The sequence below is a fragment of the Ailuropoda melanoleuca genome, chromosome 5, assembly GCF_002007445.2.
Source record: "Ailuropoda melanoleuca isolate Jingjing chromosome 5, ASM200744v2, whole genome shotgun sequence".
Lineage (NCBI taxonomy): Eukaryota > Metazoa > Chordata > Mammalia > Carnivora > Ursidae > Ailuropoda > Ailuropoda melanoleuca.
The window spans coordinates 85789885-85813258 of NC_048222.1; the positions used below are offsets into that span (position 1 = coordinate 85789885).

Below are 23374 nucleotides of genomic sequence, written 5' to 3' on the forward strand. Positions count from 1 at the left end.
GCTATTTTTTATGGATATTTGAGTTATTTGCATTGCTCTTGAAACATTAGAACACAGTTGCAAGGTAAAATTTATATACCTTTAAACAAATACTAACTTATCTGAGCCACACTCTATGACAGTAGATGTTAATAGCATATAAAGATGGGTGTGAAACCTTATAATGGGTGTGAGTAAGTTTCTAAGCCACCTGGAAGATGTTCTAAGCTAATCGAACACTACCAAAAAAGCAGTATAATGGATGGTATGGTTGGGGAAAGGGAGATGAGGAACATTTCTTCTTACACAATTTTATCCTTCTATGAGCCAGATTATGAGCTGGAGTTCAGAAGTGTTAAGGTCACATAATTAAAAGTCTTCAAGATCACATGTCTAATAAGGGCTAAACTAGAATATGAACTAAGTCTGCCTTTAAATCTTATGAATTACTGAAAATAAACAAATGTGGAGATTTTTATGATTCTCTCATTATTCATTTATTCAAACTTTATTGTATAAAGTCATTCAAGTATATTAGAAAATAAAACTAGAGAGATAAGATGAAGCCAAAAAAATTCATACACTTCCGACTTTATACACTGAGTCATAGGGAATCATTAAAGCCTCTCAAACTGAAGAGTAATACAATGAAATGTTATGCAAATGTTAGTTTTGCTGTTCTAACATCGTCTTTCTTCCAGAGTTTGAACCCAACTACAAAACACGCAGTGGGCCTAGAATAATCTACAGTGAAAGTTCTGCATTTTTATATACTCACAAACATATTGATGAGTTAGTGTCAAAACATAAAATCATTTTTTTTTACTGGACAGAAATCTCGTTCTTTACATTCCATATAAATTCTCAGATGTGATGTCATTAACATAATTCCAAGATACTAATGAAATGAAATAAAATAAAATAAAACAAGCCTTGAGCTGGTATCAATCACTGAAACCTCATCTCCCTGTCAATTTTGTAAAAATGGAGTCTGAAGGGGAGTTGAGAACTCAAACATTTGAAGCAGGAAGGAGGCTGTACTAAGGAGTTCCACTCGTATTTTTAGATTTTAAAATTTTTCAACAGAATCTGGAAATCTGAGTTGCTATATAAAATATCTTAGTTTTAAAATGTTAAACAAATTCAAATATTTACAAAATACATTGTATAAGATTATGCCTTCCAATATCCAGGCTACAGTTACCATTCCGAACCCATGCCAGACTTATGCCACAATCTTAATCTTGACCTCACTCGGTTGCCTTAGAAATTGATGGCATTGTCTTTTATCTGCTGTGAAATTGGCTGAGATTACCAAGACCTTGAGCATAGAAACCTATCCTCTGTATTTGTATTGGTATCTCAACTCCTGAGAGCAGAGAATGATTTTTCATGCATCATTTTAATAAAACTCATATAGTCTCTCCGCAAGGTGGCTGTGTAGATCATTATAACTGAAGACAAACACTGAGGCAAGATGGGTGAGGAAATCTGCAAAAGTGAAAGTCAGAGAAAGAGTAAGTTCTGGTAAATGGTAACTAAACAGAGCTCTGTTTTTTTGTGGGTTTTTTTTGGTGGTTGTTTTGTTTTGCTTTTTAAAGATTTTATTTATTTATTTGACAGAGAGAGACAGCCAGCAAGAGAGAGAACATAGGCAGGGGGAGTGGGAGAGGAAGAAGCAGGCTCCCGGCGGAGGAGCCCGATATGGGGCTCGATATAGGGCTCAATCCCAGGGCTCTGGGACCACACGCTGAGCCAAAGGCGGACGCTTAACCCATGCGCCCCCTTTTTTGTTTTTGTTTTTGTTTTTTTTTTTTTGAGCATGAAATAGGCAAAACAATTGAGTGGGTTGATGCTCAGCACCCCAGATAAGATCATTTCTTCCTTATGATAAAGTTACATTGATCACACAACTTGCAGACTGAAATTGTGTCATATAGTAATGGTTATGGAATGAATAGAATTCATTTGCAAAGAAATAAAAAAGGATTCTATCATACTTATGTTATAGTAATATCAACATTTTATTTTAAGTAACTATATTCATGTAATACAAGGAACACACAATTTGAGAGTTCTACTAACATCTTCTGCTTCCTGTTCCAATCTCTCTGAAACTATTTTTAATGAGATTTTCATTCTTTGATCAGTGGGAAAAATTAAACATTTTGTTTGCAAAGGCAAAGGTCACAGATCCTCATTTTATGATTTCTTGGAGTGTTTGTGGAGAATTTCTGAAGCGGCCTCCTTATTTAGATCAGACACATGTCTGGGTAGCTGAAAAAGAAAGAAAGAAAAAAAAATGTGTTTTAATTTTCTTCCCCACATTGTTACTTCATAAATTTCATTAACCTTATAACCAGAACTAATTGTCAGTAAACAGAAGTTTCTGTTAGCAACCAGAGAGATTAGTAGCAAACTATCCTCCTGTGAATAGAGGACAATACTGTTAAGAGTAATTTGTTTGTTTTAGTTAAAGAAAATAACTGTTATGTGTTTGATAAAAGCTTCCCTGGTATTAAACAGGGGTAAGAACTCAGCAGTACCCATAATCCAGCTGACATACTATATTTCTGTTTTAGCACATAAGGTAGAATAGTTGTGATAGTGACCCTCAAAATTACTATAATTTTTACTTTTTTCCATCACAACAGAAACATGTCAGCAGGAAAGCCCTCCTTATCCCTGATTGCCATGCAGCAGCATACCTTGGAGAAATATTCAGGAGATCAGCATCTTACAAAAATGACAAATTTCCTGAGATTTTTTTTTCATCTCAAAGTATTCACTTTGTGATTCCTAAGGGGAAAGATTAAAAAAAAAGAAAAGAAAAGAAAAAAGAAAAAAAAAAGAAAAAAAGAAAACTTAGTATAGAAGTGGACAGCATTTCTGTGAAAATTTAAAAGCAAAGAAAGATCATGACAAAAAAACATATTATATTAACCTTCAAGAATCACCTGGCCCCCTGGTGAAGGAGAATCCATACACTTGCAGTTTTCTGGGGGTATAAAGCCTGGGTTTCATGACCCCCTGAATTTTTCTTCAGAAGGACATCATATGGTGCCTCTAGAATTCCACCCTATCAATTCTTCAAGGAAAAAACATAGCATCCTCAGTTGTTCTCCAGAATCAATATTATCATAAAATATGACTCTATTTTCTTATTAATCTGAGCTCACTGTGCTATGTCTAAAGGGAAACATATAACACAGAAAGATGAAATGAGGATTAGAGAGAAGAAGTGAAGATCTTTTGTCGTGGTGAGTATGATAGTGACAAGGAAACCAAAATTGAGTGTCAATTCTTTCTCCAAGTTGTATATGTCACCTGGTGCTTTTATGTAACTACCTACAAAATAAACATCAGAATAGCACTAAACCCAGAATGACAACTGAGGATATAGAATTAGTTCATAATTAAGAAATGATTAGACTATTGCATGGCTTAGTCATCTATTTCAAACTCCTAAAATATCACTGTCTAAACATATGCTGAATTCAGGCATTTTTTATCATTTTCATAATAACTAAAATCATCAATGCATCAACCATATGCATGCAAATGTAGATAACCTCAACCTCAACATTACCTTCAGGGCGGTCTTTTCTACTGTTAGTATTGTTGCAATTTTAAATGACCTTGGTAGTGATAACTTTAAATTTTTATCTGAAGGAAATTTTCCTAAATGGTGAAGACAGCTGCAATATGCAAACTTTACACTGGTTTTGAGCCTGTCTTAACAGCTGAGTTGTTGTTTCAAGTTAGTTCAATCTTCAGGAAAACTTAGTAAAGGTAACACAGTCATGGTGAAACATCAAAAATATAACAAATATTTATTGTAAGTTGTATCACAACCTAACAAACAGATTTAAATATAATGAATCATTGGTAAATCAGATTTATTGCTGAGAGATAGAGAGCAGAGGGTATTTTTCCATGTTCCCCTTCCACTATCAATATTTTAATGCTGGTATAATTTTATTGAATCTACCATTTAGCTGGTCAGTCAACAGGTATTTATTGAATGCCTGCTGTGACACTGAAAATATAATTGTCAGCCAGACAAAATTGTAGCCTTCGGGGACCTTATATTCTAGTAGGAGGAGGCATTCATTGAGCCAATATTCATTGAGCATCTACTATGTGCTTGGCATCAACATGAGTATTTGAGATTTATCAGTGATTAATGCAAAGAAAGATTCATGTCCTTGAGGACTTTACATTCTAGAAAGGTGATATTCTTAAAAATACATAATAAACAAGTGAACTTTTTAAGATTGCCTTCAATGAGGTCTTCTATACTTTATTAATTTAAGTAGTGGGGGATGTGGGGGGAAGGTAGGGGACAGAGATGAGTTGAGTTCAGGACATACTGAATTTAAGGTGCCTAAGACCTAGAAAAAGGGATACCTGGTAGGTAATTGGATTTACTGGTCAAATGAGCAATAATATTTTTCCCACTGGAAAATTTCATTCTAAAAATTATTTATGCAAAGTATTTTATCTGAATAGAGAGACCTATTCTTATGTGGATGGGCACACATCTTTTCAGTCACAATTGCCAATGCTTTTGAATATCCAAACCAGGTTGCTTGTAATAGTATTGATTATCTAGCATAAATATAATTTGTCTGCAGTGTTTGGTGGAAGAAGGGAATTTCCACTTCTTTAAATACCAAATGATAAAATGTCAGTATTTGACAAGTAGAAGAGAAAGCACTTAAAATCTAAATCTTAAAAGGGTCTTGGATCATGAATTTCATACCTAATTATTTCAAATACCAGCAAAGATGTTTTCCAAGCTCTTAATTTAGAGTATCTTATTCAACAAATTGTATACATGAAAGATAATAGATCATTGTGTTTTCCTGGTATCCACTCTGTACTCTGAAAATAATTTACTTACGGGAAACAACTTTGATTGTTATAATTATAGCTTATAGTCAAAAGATTTTAAAATTAGAACTAAATTTAAAACACACTATTTTATGGAGCATATATATGAGACTGAATAGTTTATTATTAAATGTGAAAAAAAGATTTGTCTGCATTTGGTCATGAAACAAAGATCCGCATGGTATTTATCATTTCTATGTTAAGGGTGTCAAGTGCACAACGATGCAATTTATTCTACTTTACTGCCTTTGGTATCTTGAAAAGTATTAATGAAGGAGATATTTCATATTAATAGTAAGTATAGACATCAAGGAGTAAGAATACAATAAACTATTTTACTTTTACAATTAGGATTACTCTTTTATCTATATGCTTTAAGAATAGATGACCAACACATACTTGTATAATCTGAGATACTTTCTGATTGCAAAGTGATCTAATCTATAAAGGTGACTTTGGCTAAATTCTTTAGCATACATCTTTCTACTATCCCAAATATCTGAAATGGATAATTTCTGATTCTTCAGAGAGATAAATAGTGGTTAAGAGCACAAATTTCAGTGTCTCACTTTCTTACTCTACAAAATGGGAATAATACAACTTATCCCACATATTTGCAAAATGAAGATAAGATTTACCTGTAAAATAGCCATCATAGTACTTAGGACACGGGAAATGTACATAAATACACACGTACGTATTCAACTGATGGAGAATTTAATTATATTTTCAATTTTAATATAAAAATCACAGATTTTCAGTTAATATTTTGTCATATAGAATAAAGCTAGTATAGAGTAACTTAATGTAAAAATCAGTAACCTTATATATCTAGGACAATAAATTGCTTCCATTCAAAGTCTTGAATATTCTGGTCTTCCCAACTGCTATAAACATTTAGGCCTTTATTTATTTATTTTTTTAAGATTTGTTTATTTATTTATTTGACAGAGAGATAGCCAGAGAGAGAGGGAACACAAGCAGGGGGAATGGGAGAGGAAGAAGCAGGCTCACAGTGGAGAAGCCCGATGCGGGGCTCGATCCCATAACGCCGGGATCATGCCCTGAGCCGAAGGCAGACACTTAATGACTGAGCCACCCAGGCGCCCCAGCATTTAGACCTTTAAAATTTCTCTAATATAACTACTTGAAAAGTGAACTGTAAAAAATGACTGTAAGGGATTTCCGGTTTCAACTTCAGCCTATGAAGAGTTTGAAAGTTGTCACCCTTGTCCTTACTACANGCATTTAGACCTTTAAAATTTCTCTAATATAACTACTCGAAAAGTGAACTGTAAAAAATTACTGTAAGGGATTTCCGGTTTCAACTTCAGCCTATGAAGAGTTTGAAAGTTGTCACCCTTGTCCTTACTACAAGAACGAAGCTGAGCAAATTTTTCTTGGATCCATCAGAAAATTGAGGTTTCAAGGGAAACCATCGCCCAGAAATTTAGAGAGACAGGCAAACAGACAAAGCCACAGCCAAGATCTCTTTACTTGGAGCAGAAGATGCAGGAGCCATAAACAAGTAATAATTAAATAATAACTTTGATGAATTGATGGAAACTAAGTATGATTGGATTTCAAGTCCCTGGATTTAGGAGTCCCCATCCTTTCCTAGGTTTTACTTCCAGGAAAGAAGGTATCATGTCATTATGTTGAAAAGCCATAAAGATCCCCTCATGGCTCTATTGGAAAAGAAAAGCAACATGTGTAAAATATGCCTAGAGTGTTCTCCATAACAAATACCTACTCTTCAGGGAAAAGAGTGACTGACTACCAGAGACTTATCCAACTTGGGGAAAGGACATTTCTTTTCATTTTTATTTTTTTTAAGATTTGATTTATTTATTTGAGAGAAAGAGAGAACAAGCAAGAGAACACAGGCAGAGGGAGAAGCAGAGGGAGAGGAGAAGCAGACTCCTTGCTGAGCAGGAAGCCCAATGCGGGGCTTAATCCCAGGACCCTGAGATCATGACCTGAGCCGAAGGCAGGCGCTTAACCTACTGAGCCACCAAGGCACCTCAGGAAAGGGCATTTCCCTGAGGATTCCAGTCTACTCTTTCTTGTATCACGTAAGGGGAAGCTAAGAAAGCCTTGTGAAAGTCACATTCCAGGGAAAGGCGCACTAAAAGACTGGGATTTAATTATGAGGTTATAGGACACTTGCTTCCCCCATATCTTATCGCCATACCAACAGGGATCAAGTGTAATAACTGGATCATAGTTGAAAGACATGGTTCTACCTACAGAGCAATTTTCTCAGGGAAGCCCAAAGACAGAGGAGAGACTAAAACAGGGAACAGGGACATAGAGGAACTTAAAGTTCCTGACCTGTGCAGCTGCAGCAAACATTAAATACAACCCAATTCCTAGCCACACAAATGCAAAACCTGGTAGTAAAGAGACATTTATCTCACTTCCTATTGTNTGGTAGTAAAGAGATATTTATCTCACTTCCTATTGTCTTATATACTGTGTCTGGCTTTTGACAAAAAAAAATTAAAAGGTATGCCAAAGGGCTAAAAACAACAACAACAACAACAAAAACAGCAACAGAGGTCTGAAAAAAAGCAAGCATCAGACCGAGACCCAGATATAACATAGATCTTTTAATTATGAGAAACTGAATTTAAAGAACTCTTAAGAGTTCTAATGGGAAAAGCAGACAATATGCCAGAATACATAGGAAATGTAAATAAAGGTGGAAACTCTAGGAAAGAATCAAAGGGAAATGCTAGAAATCAAAACCATTAATAGAAATGAAGAATGTCTTTGAATCTCATCAATAGAATGGACATGGTCAAGAAAAGAATCAGTGGGAGTAAAGCTATATGGGGACTTCTACAACCGACATTCAAAGAGAAAAAAAAAATAATGAGAAAAAAGAAAGAAAGAAGAGTACCAACTGAACTATGGGAGAAAAAGTATTTGAATTAATAATCACTGAGAATTTTCCAAAATTAATGACAGATACCAAACAAAAGATTCAAGAAGTAGCAGAAGAAAGGAACAAAAAGGACAAATACCCCAAAATCTATACCTATGATATCATATTCAAACTTCAGAAGACTGAAGATGAAGAGAAAATCTTTTAAAAAGCCAGAGCAGGGAATACTTGGGTGTCTCAGTTGTTTAGGCATCTGCCTTCAGCTCAGGTCATGATCCCAGCGTCCTGGGATGGAGTTCCACATGGGACTCCTTGCTCAGTGGGGAGTCTGCTTCTCCCTCTGCCTGTTGCTCCCCCTGTTTGTGCACTCCTGGTCTCTTTCTCTGACAAATAAATAAAATCTGAAAAAAAACAACAAAAAAACCAAACCAAACCAAAAAACCCAGAGCAGGAGTGCAGGGTAAAAATTCTATGCCCAATTCCAATGCGTGCTGATTTTTCCCCACATCCAGCAATTCTCCAACACCAGCTGGGAGTCCCACAGTTCAACTCAATTCTGANCAACAAAAAAACCAAACCAAACCAAAAAACCCAGAGCAGGAGTGCAGGGTAAAAATTCTATGCCCAATTCCAATGGGTGCTGATTTTTCCCCACATCCAGCAATTCTCCAACACCAGCTGGGAGTCCCACAGTTCAACTCAATTCTGATACTATCTCCCCAGAGATAGCACCAATTCCACAGGTTAAGGGTTCAGTCCTACATGAATGTCCCTCACTTCAAGATGTCAATTACAAGCCCAAGTGCTTCTGACCCACTGGCTAGAAATCAGAGGCTCCTACACTTTTTCCTTGGGATGATTAATTTGCTAGTGTAGCTCACAGAACTCAGGAAACCCATTTACTTACCAGATTACTGATTCATTTCAAAGAATATTAAAGGATACAAATCAATAGCCAGATGAAGAGATACACAGGGCAAGTACCAAACAAAAAGTTTCTGTCCCCATGGAGTTTGGAGCCTAGCATGGTGGCATGCAGAAGCACTCTGGTTCATTAACCTGAAGCTCCTCAAACTCCCTCTTTTTGGGTTTTTATGAGGCTTCCATGACAGATTAAATCACTGGCCCTCGTGATTTATTCAACTTCCAGCCCCTTTCCTCTTCCTGGAAATCAGGGAGTGGGACTGAAACTCCAACCCTCTATTTGTTATTGGTTCCCCTGGCAACCAGCCCCCATTCTTTGGTGCTTTCTTTAAAAAAAAAATTAAAGACTTTATTTATTTGAGAGAGAGAGAGAGAGAGAGAAATTGAACACAAGCAGGTGGAGAGGCAGAGGGAGAGGGAGAAGCAGACTCCCTGCTGAGCAGGGAGCCCAATGCAGGGCTCATCCCAGGATCCTGAGATCATGATCTGAGCTGAACGCAGACAATGGCTTAACCAACTGAGCCACCCAGGTGTACCTCTTTGGTGCTTTCCAAAAGTCACCTCATTAGCATAAACTTGGTTGTGGTGTAGAGGGGCTTACTGTGAATAACATGACACCCATTTCACCTCTATGGCTCTGAAGTGTCTTCAGGAACCTAGGGCAAAATATTATAACAAAAGATGTTCCCATTGTTCTTACCACTCAGGAAATTACAACAGTATTAGGAGCTATGAGCCAGGAACCATGGGAAAGACCAAATATATATGAGAAATACATATATTATATCTGAATGATCTAACATATATTTCTTATAAATCACAATATCACAAAGGAGTTTGGCAACATCTTACCTACAGAGGAACAGGGATAAGACTTTTCTCTAAACATCTTTTTTGGTCAGAAGCCATGAAAGCAAGAAGAAAAGGGAGTGAAATACTAAAAGTATTAAAAGGAAAAGAAAAAAAGAAGCACCAACATAAAATTCAATATCCAGTGAAATTATTTTCCAGAGATGAAGAAGAAATAATGACTTTTTCATACAAACAGAAACAGGAAATTCAATGCCAATAGATCTGCCCAGGAAGAACTGTTAAAAGAAGTTCTTTGGACAGATGGAAAATGATATACTAAAGAAACTCAAATTTGCATAAAGGAAGGAAGAACATCAGAGCAGGAATAAATTAGGGTAATTTTTTCCCCTTATTTTTAATTGCTCTAAGAAATAATGGTTTAAAATATTAAAAGTAAAGTATTGGGTAAATATGGCATATGGATGTGAAACAAATGATAGCCATATCATAAGGAAAAGGAGGGGAGAATTGAGAATAGTCCATTATAAGAATCTCGAAGTACATACAAAGCAGTATACCATTATTTAAATGTGGATAAAGATTACTTAAAAATTAATAATGTAAACTCTAGGACAACTAATAAAAATTTTAAGTAGACCTGATCTCTAAGACAGGAAATAAATTGAATTATATTAAATAATCAAAACTATAGAAGATAGAAAGGAAATGGAAAATTACTGCAACAGACACAAAACAAACATGGTAAATACATCAATAATCACTATGAATAATTTGAATACACCAATTAGATGACAGACTGTGAGCAGGAAATCTCTGCAACTTCCTAGCAATTTTTCTGCAAATCTAAGACTATCTTAACAGATAATGTGCATAAATAAATAAGTGTACGAATGAGTGAACAAAAATTAATCAATTAATTAATTAATAGGCAAACCAACCAACCAGCTAAACATAGAAACAAAAATTAACAACAAATACAGACAACAAGAGATAATTCAAAGGGACACAAGAACCAACCGCAACTCTTCCCAAATAACCAAAGCTAAAACAACGTGAACACAAAGTTAAATAAGATAATATCAGATTATAACACAATATATTCATTAAATGTCCATGAGACCATACTGATATAAATCAATTACTGAATAAGTACATAAAGTGCAAAGAGACAAATATCTGTGTAGAATTCCAAATTATTTATATAGATTTCCCACCCTCAAGTGGGTGGAGCATACCTTTCCACTCCGTAAGTGTTAGTGCAGTGACTTTGTTCCAAGGAGTACAGTATGAAGGGGTTGGGGCTGGAGGTAAGAATTTTACAGTGGGAGAAACCTGACAAACACGCTTTTAGCCAGATGATGAAGGCCAACAAACATTGATTTAATAAATCTTATCAATTGTGGTACTGGTATGTGGTCATACCAAACGTGGTATGGAAAAATAGTGATATTTTGTACCCTTGATATGATCTCATGAACATGGAACCTTACCTCAATGCTCCTCCTCCCTAAAATCCATAACTCTAGTCTAATTATGAGATAAACAGCAGACAGTTCCCAATAGAGGGCCATTTACAAAATACCTAACCAGTACTTCTCAAAACTCTCAAGGTCATCAATAATAAGGGAAGTATGAGAAATTGTCGCAAACAAGAGGAGCCTAAGGAGACATGCTGACTAAACGTAATGTGGTACTCTAGAATGCATGCCGACACAGTAAAAAGCCATTAGGTAAAAAATTAAGTAAATATTAATACAGTATGGACTTTAGTTAATAAGAATATATCGATATTGTTTCACTAATTGTAATAAATGAATCCTGCTAATGTAAGATGTTAGTAATAGGAGAAACTGTTCTGAGGTTATGAGAACTCTGTGTACTCTCTGCGATATTTCTGCATATCTAAAACTGTTATAAACCTAAAGTTTGTTTTTAAAATGACCATAAGTCTTTTTAGCATTAATTGTGGAATGTTAGCAATACTTAGACTTTTTATATTATTAAATCTATCCATACACTGAAGTGCATACTTGTCTTTTCAATTCATGGCACTGTTGTCAAAATTTCTCATTCTTTACTGTGATGTATATTGGCATAATTAATAACTATGAAGTGAATAATGGGAAAAGATGGCATTGGCTTTCTCTGTGTTGTACTAGTTTGCATTTAGATGATGATAAACTATTCATTTTAATTATTTTTATTTACTTACTTGTCTTGATACCATTTAACATTCTGATGTACCAAAGAACCTTTTTGCCAGCTTGACCGGGAAATAGAAATCCATTCAGCAAAATGAATTTGCAGAAGGGCAAATATAAATTTGAATAAAATGAAAATTAAACCAGCAAGCTCTAGACCCTATTTATTAAACCTGTGAATAAGTAAATGAAAGAGTCTTACTAATAGAATTCCTTATTTTGATCCTATGTTATCATGCCCACGTTAAAAAAAGAGAGAGAGAAAAGTATGTTTATTTCATTGAGTTACAATTATGGTCATCTGTTAAAACACTGAAGGCTTTGTCAGTTTGTCCTTGTTTTTCCTTGTGTGTATATAGTTGCTATGATTCAATAAAATGTAGCATTAAAATAAATGAAGGCTGTTACTATTTTTTAAATGTCTGGTCTTCATTTTTTTTTTATGACCAATGACCTTGGATTCTCCCTCTTTAGAAAGAGAGTCAGAAAGCATACTTTTTCAAATGGGATCTCTTAAATTATATCACATTGATGCTTTAAGGGGGACTCATTAAGATCTATCTCCCCGCGGACTTAGGTAGCATCTTAATACTCTGAGCTTGCAATAGGTAATTTCTAGAATACTAAAACATCTCATAGTGAGAGATAGCTTGGATCAAAATTTATCTTTGCAACTTTGCAACATGTAAGATTATGAGATTATTTGTGAATTTTGAGACATGTAATCATACAGAAAAATGAAATCACGTTAGTAACAACTTGACCAAACTTTCTCCTTGGTAACTAGACATCCTTGTAACAGCTTTTTTTTTTTTTCTAAAATAGACAGTAGAAACAAGAAAAATTAAAAAAAAAAGAAATCAAGAATTTCTGTTGTCTAATGTTTTTCAGGTATTTTGAGGAATTATTTATGCTTGAAAAAACCTTTCTTTTCGTGTCTTCCTGTAATTTTCACACAAAGCTAAAAAGAATAAATTCTTTCTTCTACATAAAGCCATCTAATTATTGGAAGTTAATGGTTCTTCAGTTTTTGATGCAGACAGGATTACCAGAGACTTCATTACCCTTGTCAATCTGCATGTATTAAGAGCCATTCTCATCTGTGATATCCAGGTAGAGTCTGACCAAACCAAGAAGAGGCAAATCTAACTTTTTTTTTTATTAAAGATTTTATTTATTTATTTGACAGAGAGACAGCAAGCGAGAGAGGGAACACAACAGGGGAGTGGGAGAGAAAGAAGCAGGCTCCCAGCGGAGGAGCCTGATGTGGGACTAGATTCCGGAAAACCGGGATCACGCCCTGAGCTGAAGGCAGACGCTTAACGACTGCACTACCCAGGCGCCCCCAAATCTAACTTCTTGTTCTGAAACCAGTATTTCTGTCAAAGCAGCCATGAGGGACACTCCATGTTCTCATCTATAATTTTTTAAATATAATTATGTTTTATGGTCATAAAGGTGAAATAATTGACAAAGCCTTCAGGCTTTGTGGAGTATGAACAAGATACCATCACAATTCTCACTGATGCTCTTCAGAAAACTACTAAATGGTGCAAATGTGAGAAGGCCCTTCAGCAGGCTCGGGTCTGTTGAAATTCAGACATTTCTTGAAGTTTAGTCATATTTTTGCAATGTTTCCAGGTTCATAATGAAAAGATTTTGTTTCATTTAGTTATGCTTTAGGAATTCAGTGTTTTTATTTTATTTCTTAAATTTTATTTTGTTTTTTTTAATTTTTATTAAAAAGTTTTATTTACTTATTTTAGAGAAAGAGAGAGAGTGAGTGAGAGAGAGAGAGAGACCACAAGCCAGGGGGAGAAGCAGAGGGAGAGGGAGAAGCAGACTCCCTTCTGAGCAGAGAGCCAGAGGAGGGGCTGGTCCTCAGGACCCTGGGATCACGCCCTGAGCCGAAGGTAGACTCTTAACTGACTGAACCACCCAGGCACCCCAGGAACTCGGTATTTTTAGTAATACATTGATTATATGTCAATTTTTTTTGCACTCCAGAAATTCCAGTCCTGCTATATGATTCTTGATTTTTGTATTTAGAGCGATGATTGATTTACTAAATTAATTAAATATGGAAAGAAAGTAGAAAACAAGTACAAAAGGATACTTTTCATAACCTTAAATTTACTGAGGAAAACAAGACAGTATCGTTTAAGGTCAGCCTCCAATGATAGTCCAATGTCCAACATGTACAGGTCAGGGGTCCTACTCCATAGTGCTCTTGGGCTCCTGCGTGACATCCAAATGATATCAACAGGGATTGCACAAAGAACTAAAATATCATAATTCAACTAATTATAGCCTTTCGTTAATACTTAGTTTCTCACTCTGTCTTTTATTCACTTAAATGGTGACTGTCCCCTTTAAGAATTGGAGAAAACTCTAAACAAGCATAGGGTTCAGGAAAACCTCTATAAATAATACAGAATGAATACATATTCTAAAGAACGGATGTTAATAGAAAGTACTGTGGTTTAGGAATAATGCTAAGAAACCGGTGTATCACACGCTTACTGTGTGCCTGGCCCTATTTTAAGGGCTTACATTAATTAATGTATTTAATCTCTAAAAACTCCGTTAGACAGGACACAATTACTATCCTCTTTTTATCTGAGGAAACTGAAGCAGAGAATTCCCTATGTCAGGAGGTTCAAGGTCACACAGCTAGTAAGAGGCAGAGCCAGAGTTTGTATGTTCTTAAGTCTGGCTCCAGACCGGGTTTTAACAACTACACCACCAGCTTCTTGGAAAGAGGTATTGTCTCGGCTCTGCCAAAGGTTTATTTCGGAAAGGGAAGCAAATGCTTAACCTCTTCAGATAAGGTTGCCCAAATTGTGATTAAAAATGAACATTTCCAAACAGAATTCTGGAAGCTTCCTCTACGTGCTGGAATCAATTTCCACTTGCTCTTTCAGAAAAGGGCACTACTGTCCGTCCATCGTCCATCGCTTTCACTGTCTCTCCTGACAATGACAAAAAGCATCCCTACTTGGTCCCCCAGGGTTCCCTGTTCTTCTATAATCTATTTTCCACAAAACCTAAAGTAGGCTTTTCAAAACGTAACTCAAATCCTGCACTTTTCGCTTACAGCCATTTAGTGAATTAATTCATTACATTTAGACTGAAATCCAAAGTACTTACCAAAACTTAGGCGACCCTAGCTGATAGAAAGCTCTTAGGACTATTCCTAAACCAGAGTGTTTCTTATTAAAATCGACTGTCGTTTAGAATATGTATTCATTCTGTATTATTTATAGAGGTTTTCCTGAACCCTGTGCTTGTTTAGAGTTTTCTCCAATTCGTAAAGGGGAACAAGTACTGTTTAAGTGACTAAAAGTCAGAGTGAGAACCAAGTTAATAAGAAGCTATAATTAGATCCTACATGACCCTATAAGATTCTGAGCTCTTCCCTCTGCCCTGCATACTCCTATCCTAAGTGTTTGTATGACTGTCTCTTTTCTTATCACTCAGGTCTCACTTCAAATGTCACTTACTAAAAAATGCCTATCTACCCCCAATCTTATCCAAAGTGGTCCCCTCTGTCACAATCTATCATATCATGTCTATCACCCGCCATCTCTGAAATAGCTAATCTTACTCCTATTGACAATGTCAATACAAATCACTAAAAACAGTTATAAAGGAAATGATATATTAATATATATTAATATATTTAATTATATATAAATGAATGTAAATCTAACTCCACTCACCCAGGACTGCTGAGAACATTCATTATAAGGGAATATGTTTTATCATTAAACACCTTGAACATCTGTCACTGTCTTTTCCTCACTGTGCCCTCCTTTCATTATGTTCTGTGGTCTCCACTCTCTCCCTGCTCTCACATCATTTGTACAGGTGTTTTGTTTTGTTTGTTTTTGTTTTGTTTTGTTTTTTGTTTTGTTTTTTGTTTGTTTGTTTGTTTTTGTTCAGATCATCACTGCTGACAAGCTGAGGAGTACAACTGTCCTTGCGGGAGGCTAGAGCAATTAAAGGGGCTTGTCCAGGCGGAATTAGAATGTACTTCTGCTGATACCCAGTGGGAACAGTAAAGGAAACTTCAGCGTTTTTTCATTAGACATTCAGTTCAGTTTTTTCTCGTTATATAATAAATCTCCAGATGCTTTCCCCACCCTCCGGAAACCGCAGCTTATATACGTAAATGGGAAAGGAAAAACGCATGTTTCCTCTATCTGACAATTTCAACCCATTGACGGGAGAGCTGGTGGAGGAGCAAAAGCAGCAAGAGGAAGAGCTGCCAAGAGCTCCGAAGGAGAACATGTGAAGACGTCTCTGCAACAGACTTCCAAGTAAAGGACAAACATCACGGAGGTAGAGTAAGTCCTGTGGCAACACTGCGTAAACCTTCCAGGGTGTACTTCTGAATTTGTGAGTGGGACCAGAAGTAGGGAGAGATAAGAAACAAAAGATGAGCATTTTCTCTTTGTCAGAATGGTCCTCTGACCTAACTTCAGTATCCTCAATCTCGCAATATGGGGATTAGCGAGATGTCAGTCTGGAGCGAGGGTAGGCCTGGCCATCTTTTGCATTGCCCAAACAGGTCAGCACTATGGTGGGAAAGTGGGTGGGAGCACAAGTGTCATTTTATGTACAATTCGTCTTCATTTCCATATCATATCTCCCACCACTAGCTAAAGTCTTCGTCTGGAAGCTCTTCTGTACTGTGTCTGTTATCATGTAATTCTTCCTGCTTAAGTTTGCACATCCTTGATTTTTTTCACTGACTTTATTGTTTATGTATTCATTTATTTATTGAATGTGTATAATAGGTGATGCTTTGTATTTGTTACTAAGATGCAACAGTGAATGTAATTTGTGAGCGAAACGGGCTCAATTCCAGTGTTGGAGAAGGCATTTAAACCAGCAATGGGCTACATCCAGAGGTTCTTAGCTACCTGATTTTGGGGTTAGGAAAAATATCTTAATTTTTAAGAAACTGAAAATTAGCATTTCCTTCAAGAATGAATATAAGCCATAAGCGACAGAATTAGGACTTCTGACTTCTTCACCAACAGCAATTACAAATATATTTCTCACCTTACAACTGTGTTGCAATACTGTTTGACTAGCCCTTCTTTAAATTATAGTAGTGCTTAAACCCATCACCAGATCTCAGTAACTAATAAGTAAAGGAACACAATGATCACTACAACACAAATCTGATTTTTAAAATATTTTGATAACTCTATTTTAATATGTTTGCTCCCCTTTATAATCTTATATATTTTATTTGTATTTATTTCTTTTAAAGAGTTTATTTATTTATTTGAGAGAGAGAGAGGGGAGGGGCAGAGTGAGAGGGAGAAGCAGACTTCCCGCTGGGCAGAGAGCCCGATGTGGGGCTCGATCCCAGGACTCCAGGATCATGACCTGAACAGAAGGCAGACACTTAACTGACTGAGCCACCCAAGGCACCCCTATTTTATGCATTTTAAAACGTCATTCTAAAAAGGGTCTATAAGCTTTACCACACACCACCGTGTCTTTGTTTAAGTCCCCCTTGTCTAAGGTAACAACATAATTCATCATCCCAACCAGGACACTTTTGGAAATGAAAGGATAATAATAATATCATTAATAATTATTAATTAATGTAACTATTATTAATTATAGGTTAGATGAGACTATTAAAATATTTTTGGAGTTTACCTATCTTAACTCCAAAATAAATAATAATGATTATTATTATTATAGCACTACTACTAATAAAGACGTTGTTACCAACCAATAAACATGAACAACCAGAAACAGGCATACATTTCGACTGAGGGAGACGTCAGGTAATCTCTGCATGCAGCCTACTGTCTGTCCCTTCCTTGAGTATCAGACGGGTTGGATCTATGCGGTAATTCTGTTTAATTGTAGACCAGAGAATCACATCTTTACCATGCACTGCACACCTCAGCAAACCATCTTTCAGTTATTACAATGGTATAATTTTAAAAATTATGGCACATAAACATACCTTTTCTATATTCCTTTATTTTATTCTTTTTAGGTTTATATTTCAGGACAAACATTTCCTACTTTACATAGAAAGCAACCCAGTAAACGTCACAATTTCTAAACTTTAACTATATAAAGTCATATAATTTTTAATAGAGGGTTAAATATACTGCAGAATCTTCATATTAACTTAGTTTTAAAAAAAAACTCAGTCAAGGTGCTAAACAGCTAAAGATGTTTCACAGAGAAGAGAAAAAGCACCAACTCTTAGAATCACATGGGTTTGGGAATCCAATGTCAGTGATGCCACATATTAAGCTGTAAGGTCTTGGGAAAATGATGTAGTTGTCTCTGATTCCGTCACAACCCCCCCCCAGTTTAAAAATGGGGATTAGGAGGATTAAATGACAAAGTGTAGGAAAACTCCTTAGAATTCTGTCTAGCTTTTATGAGACTGATATCCCATAACAAGGGTCTATAATAATTATTTTTAATTTCCCTAATACTTAAAACACTACTATTATTCCTTAGTTCTCCATACTCAAAACCTTAGAGATACCTTCATCTCCTTTCTCTCCTTTACCTAATTTATCAAGTACTGTACCTTTATTGACAAATCTTACAGATTCTTCACTTTTTTTGCATTTCCCCAATGACCACTCATGTACAAGTGCTCATATCCTCATAAATCATTGCAAACAATTCCCAATTTATCTTCTCCCGTAACAACATACCTAACTACATATTCACTCTTTTGTATTTTTGTTATATCATTTTTAAATGTATTACCCTTATTCTTTATCACCAATTTATGCTACTTAATCTGAATATCTTAACTTCCATCTCAACACTGACTTTTTTTTTTGCATATTTCTCATTTAGTCAGACTTATACATTTAAAACTGGCAGACTACATTGCCAAACTTTGCAGAGAAATTTTTTTTCTATTCATATGCCCTATTCTTGGTGATTTAATTCAACTTAAACATATTATTTTCCTCCCAGCCCAATTTTGATTTTGCTATATATCAAAACTAATTTAAGTCTTTTGCAATTGGCCGTATTCAAATCAGTTCCATTTTATGAAAAGGTTTTTACAAGTTAATGTGTGATGTTATATAATAATCAATATTTCTGACATATGCATCAAGAAAATGGGTTGAATTGGCCAAGCCCCCTTAGATTCTATATTGGTACTGAGAATTTGCAGTTCAAAGAGATTACCACTAGATGGTAATAATAGACCACATCGATTTCCAAGTAAATTATCTAGATAACCTATTTCAGGGATAATCTTCCACATGAAGCTATTTTTAAATAGCTTCCCAAGATAACATTTATCTATCTATCTGCTTTCTATAATCATCCCTATATTAAGTATCTCTATCTATCCATCTATCTATATTTGGATGTTAAAAATATATGAAATTATTATTTCAATACTAATATGATTATTATATTATTCCAAAAGTATAAAGGGATAGTTAAAGTATTAAAATGTTCCCACTTTCCATTCCTTTATTTATTTATTTATTTACTTGCTCACTTACCCAAAAACAAATATAATTTGAGACACTTAATACTCACTGTGCTAATTTCTGGGGTTTTCTATTAGAAATTATTTGTCTTAATCTCAGAGTGCAACCTCAATGAAACTGCTCATCGTCTCTGAAGACTCAGCAATGTCCATACAATTGCAAGACTGTGGGAAATTTTTAACCACCAGTCTTGTTGCCAATGACGTTTTGAGGACTTTTAAGTATAAAAACTATGAAAGCTTTAATTAAGTAAGCAAGATATTTCCATTACATAAGAGATGCTCTTTCTCATGAATGCCTCACTCTTTACTTCATGCCTCTAACTAAATTAAGGCATTCTCCCACATGATATTGCTCTGCTTTTTAAATTGTAGTGGAAAGGCATAAAAGAGCAAGTCTGGTCCCATGACTTTGGGCATAAAAGAGCAAGTCTGGTCCCTCTTTTATGGAAAGGCATAAAAGAGCAAGTCTGGTCCCATGTCTTTGGCAAGTTTCTTCCCACCTTTTTCTTGGTGCTGTCTTTTTATTCTAGCCTACATTTATTTGGTACCAAGGGAGATTGGTCACACCCTTCTGCATTTGCAAGAAAGTGGGGGCTAGAGTCAAAAAGCCAGCCTGACCCATTGCCTTTTGATAATTGACAATTCAATTAGATTAATTAATGTAATTGTTTCCTTTTACAGTAAATGCTATTCCATGTGCATTTTTTTATTCTTTCGCGAGTCTGCAAATTCCACAACAGATATTTTATCTTCTAATTCCTGCAGCAACTAGGGCAACACTATAAAAACATTTTAAACTAGCTGAATATACAACAAACACAGTTTATATTGTGCTTATTTAATAACAAGAATTTCAGTGGAGACTTTTACAATATTCTCAAATTTTTTCAAAATAAAGCAAACCATTAGATAATTTTGTTGATCTAATTTCAAAAAATTTTCTTCTTTTGCTAATTAACGGAGTATATACATATAAAATCTTCTTTTGGGGGAAATGATGTTATGAAACTGAAAAGAGCACTTTTCAACTTCTCTTTCATAAAGCATTTTATTGACTAATATTAACAAAGCTTGCTTTCCTTTGGTAAACAAAAAAGTAATCGCCATTTCATGAATATACACTTTATGTCCAGCATTGTGTTAAGTCTTCTATATGGAATACCTTATTTAATGCAATACTTTGAATTCAGTATTACAATCACCAGATTATCAATTAGGAATGTACCTTTTTTTTTAAGATTTAATTTCTTTTATTTGAAAGAGAGAGAGAGAGAACGCTGACATGCTCACAAGCACGGGAGGGGCAGAGGGAGAGGGATTGAGAGAATCCTCAAGCAGATTCCAGGACCCTGAGATCATGACCTGAGCCAAACCCGAAAGTCAGCCACTTAACCCACTGAGCCACCCAGGCATCCCAGGAATGTACTTTTAAAGTGTACCTCTCAGTAACAATTCTGATGACTGTTGATGACATTCCCCCCTACCAAAAGAAAACATTTAAGAACAATCACTTAAAGTACTATGATAGACTGCAAAACAGAAAGGTAAATAAGTTAAGATGTTATCATGCATTTACTTTTGTATTTCTGTGTCTGTTCAGATACAATGCTCTGCAATAAAAAGAAGCAAGATAAAATTATATTCTCTAGTAACTAAGGCCAAAACTCACTATGTTACCATCTGCATCAGTGCACAATTGCAAATGGCATTAGATTATGAAGGGCACAATGGATCAGATAGGCAATTGTAAAACATTTTCTGGCATCATTTGTTTGTTCCATTCTACAACTTTTTCTTCATACTGCTGACATTTGTAATCACGTAAGTAATTAGTTTCAAACATTTTTTAAAAAAGCACCGTTCATGATTTATAAATATATATAAACGATTCAAGGTTTCCTAAATGCAAGTAAAATCAATGTGCAGTCATGAGCAGTAGTTCTAAAATCTAACTTTAAATTAAAGATAATTAAACTGGTGTCTTTTAACAACATGGGAAAAAAGTTCAAGTTTGGGAGAGATTTTGTTATGCTCATTGCAACTTGTATTAGTGAAACATCAATATAATTGAATGTAATTCAAGCAGACATTCAATTAAGCCTCTACTGCATCCAGAATATATTGAATTGACAGTTTCATCTAAATTACTGATACTTTTGAAGACATTTACTATTTGGATAAATAACTAGTGATTATATTTCCCCAAATCCTTTACTGTCTGTTAGAATTTCAAAGTTGCTTAACTTCTCTGGATTTTTGATTCCTCGTATGTAAAATGAGAGAAGTTGGATTGGTGGTTTTTAAATTTTTTTTAAATTCCTAAAATCTGCCATCATCTGAGAATTATTGGAGACCGATGGCTAGTTGCATTAGAAATTAAAGGAACAGTCTCTCCAAAGTACGTCAACACAGTCTAAAAATACTGTTTTATTTTGGAATGCTACAAGACTCTCCTACTATTTAAATAAGCAAGCAAGCAAACAAAACATAGTCTCTTTCTTTCAAAGTAAACGTGACCTATTTATCAAGAGTTTTCTGTTTTTTGTTTGTTTTTATGTCACTATCCTCTCCTTTTGCAATGGAGAATCCTCAAAATTATGTTTCTTCAGTCTTTAATTTTCTTTAAACAGAAGACATTCTATAGATGTTTTACTTGGTGTCCATGTGGTACCAATCACTAGATAGCCACAGTAAGAATAAGACATGACCTTCTTATCAAGGACTTATAACTTATTGGGGAAGACATGATTCTTCTCAATTAATTACAATATAAGTCCAATGATGAGAGAATAATGCAATACAGGGGCACAAAAATATGAGAGAAATTATTTTTGACTGAAAACAATCAGGAAAAAAAAATTCACAAGGAGATCACATTATATATTTGATCTAAGTTTGGGGGAATTCTAACTGTTAAGACTTAGTGAGACTACCTTTGTGCCAAGTAATACACTAAGCATTTTTTGTATATTATACTATATCCATTAATTCCTATAAACATCCTATTATGTAGGTACAATTCTTATTTTATCCATCTGATAATGAAGAAACAAAAGATACTGTGGAAATCGACATGATAAGAAATGACAGGTTTGTTCTTTACTCAACATATATTGATCAAATGTTTATTTTATGCTAGCTCCTTTTCCAGGAGCCACGGATAAAATAGTGACAACCATATTCTTCTCCCAAGCAGTCTGATGCGGGGGTGTGCATATAAATAAACAGCTGGTTATAACACAGTTCATTTGGTGTTAATACGGAATCAAAAAAGGGTAGAGTCTCTTCAGTAGGAAAAAATGGAGATTTCCCATAGGAAGTGATGCCTAAGGACCTGGAAGATGATGAGTTGCTGATAGGAAGAGGAAACAGAAGTACTACAAAGCTCCAGGACAAGAAAGGAAACAACTCCTTTTAGGAATTAAAATATGGCAAGCACACGTATTAAATTTGTACAGAATGGTTTTGGTATGATACTTAAAAAGGCAAGAAGCAGTGGATTTTAAAGCGTCTTATAAGAAGGATGACTATATGTTGCCTTGGTTTGTCCAGACAATCCTTACATAATGCTAATATTACCTTTTCTCCCAAAACAATTACTTAAAGTCACCCTTTTAACTCTCAAATTTTTTCCGGCCAGATAATAAATTATATGTATAAGGGGCTCTACGTTTTTGTGAGAGTAATGGGAGGGATACCAGGTCTTGAAACAGAGAATTGGCACAGATTCACAGGTTAGAAAATCATGGACTGAAAAACAGAGAATAGTTTGAGAGAACATATATGGCAGAGATGGCTAGCTTCCAAGGCTTTACGCTCATCTCTACAGTGTAGAGTTTTTCTTAGAAAGTAGCTGCCCAGTTAAGAACTACATTTCTAGATTGGGAGTTAAGATGGCGGAGGAGTAGGGGACGCCTTTTTCAGCCGGTCCCCTGAGTCAAGCTGGATAGGTACTAGACCAGACTGAACATCCACGGAATCAGCCTGAGATGCAGGAAGATACATCTGGATCTCTACAAATGAACATCTCCAGCGATGAGTATTGAGGTACGAGCGGGGAGCCATGAAACCACGCACAGTTATCAGAAGATAAACGGAAGGGGGAGGGAGCCGCTGCGTTCGGGTGCCGGGAAGCGGTAGCCACCTGCACAG

At 35.4% G+C, this 23374-nt stretch overlaps 1 protein-coding gene and 1 long non-coding RNA gene across 3 annotated transcripts in view; one reads left to right on the forward strand and one right to left on the reverse strand.

Moving 5' to 3' along the window:
* Nucleotides 1–23374, reverse strand: part of GALNTL6 (polypeptide N-acetylgalactosaminyltransferase like 6) — a 1184120-nt gene that overhangs the window by 769277 nt on the left and 391469 nt on the right. The window lies entirely within an intron of this gene.
* The window catches only part of LOC117802407, a 30150-nt gene continuing 22707 nt past the window's right edge, over nucleotides 15932–23374 (forward strand). Inside the window, exon 1 of the long non-coding RNA XR_004625789.1 lies at nucleotides 15932–16047. This is a non-coding gene — a long non-coding RNA (uncharacterized LOC117802407). The remainder of the gene's footprint in view (nucleotides 16048–23374) is intronic.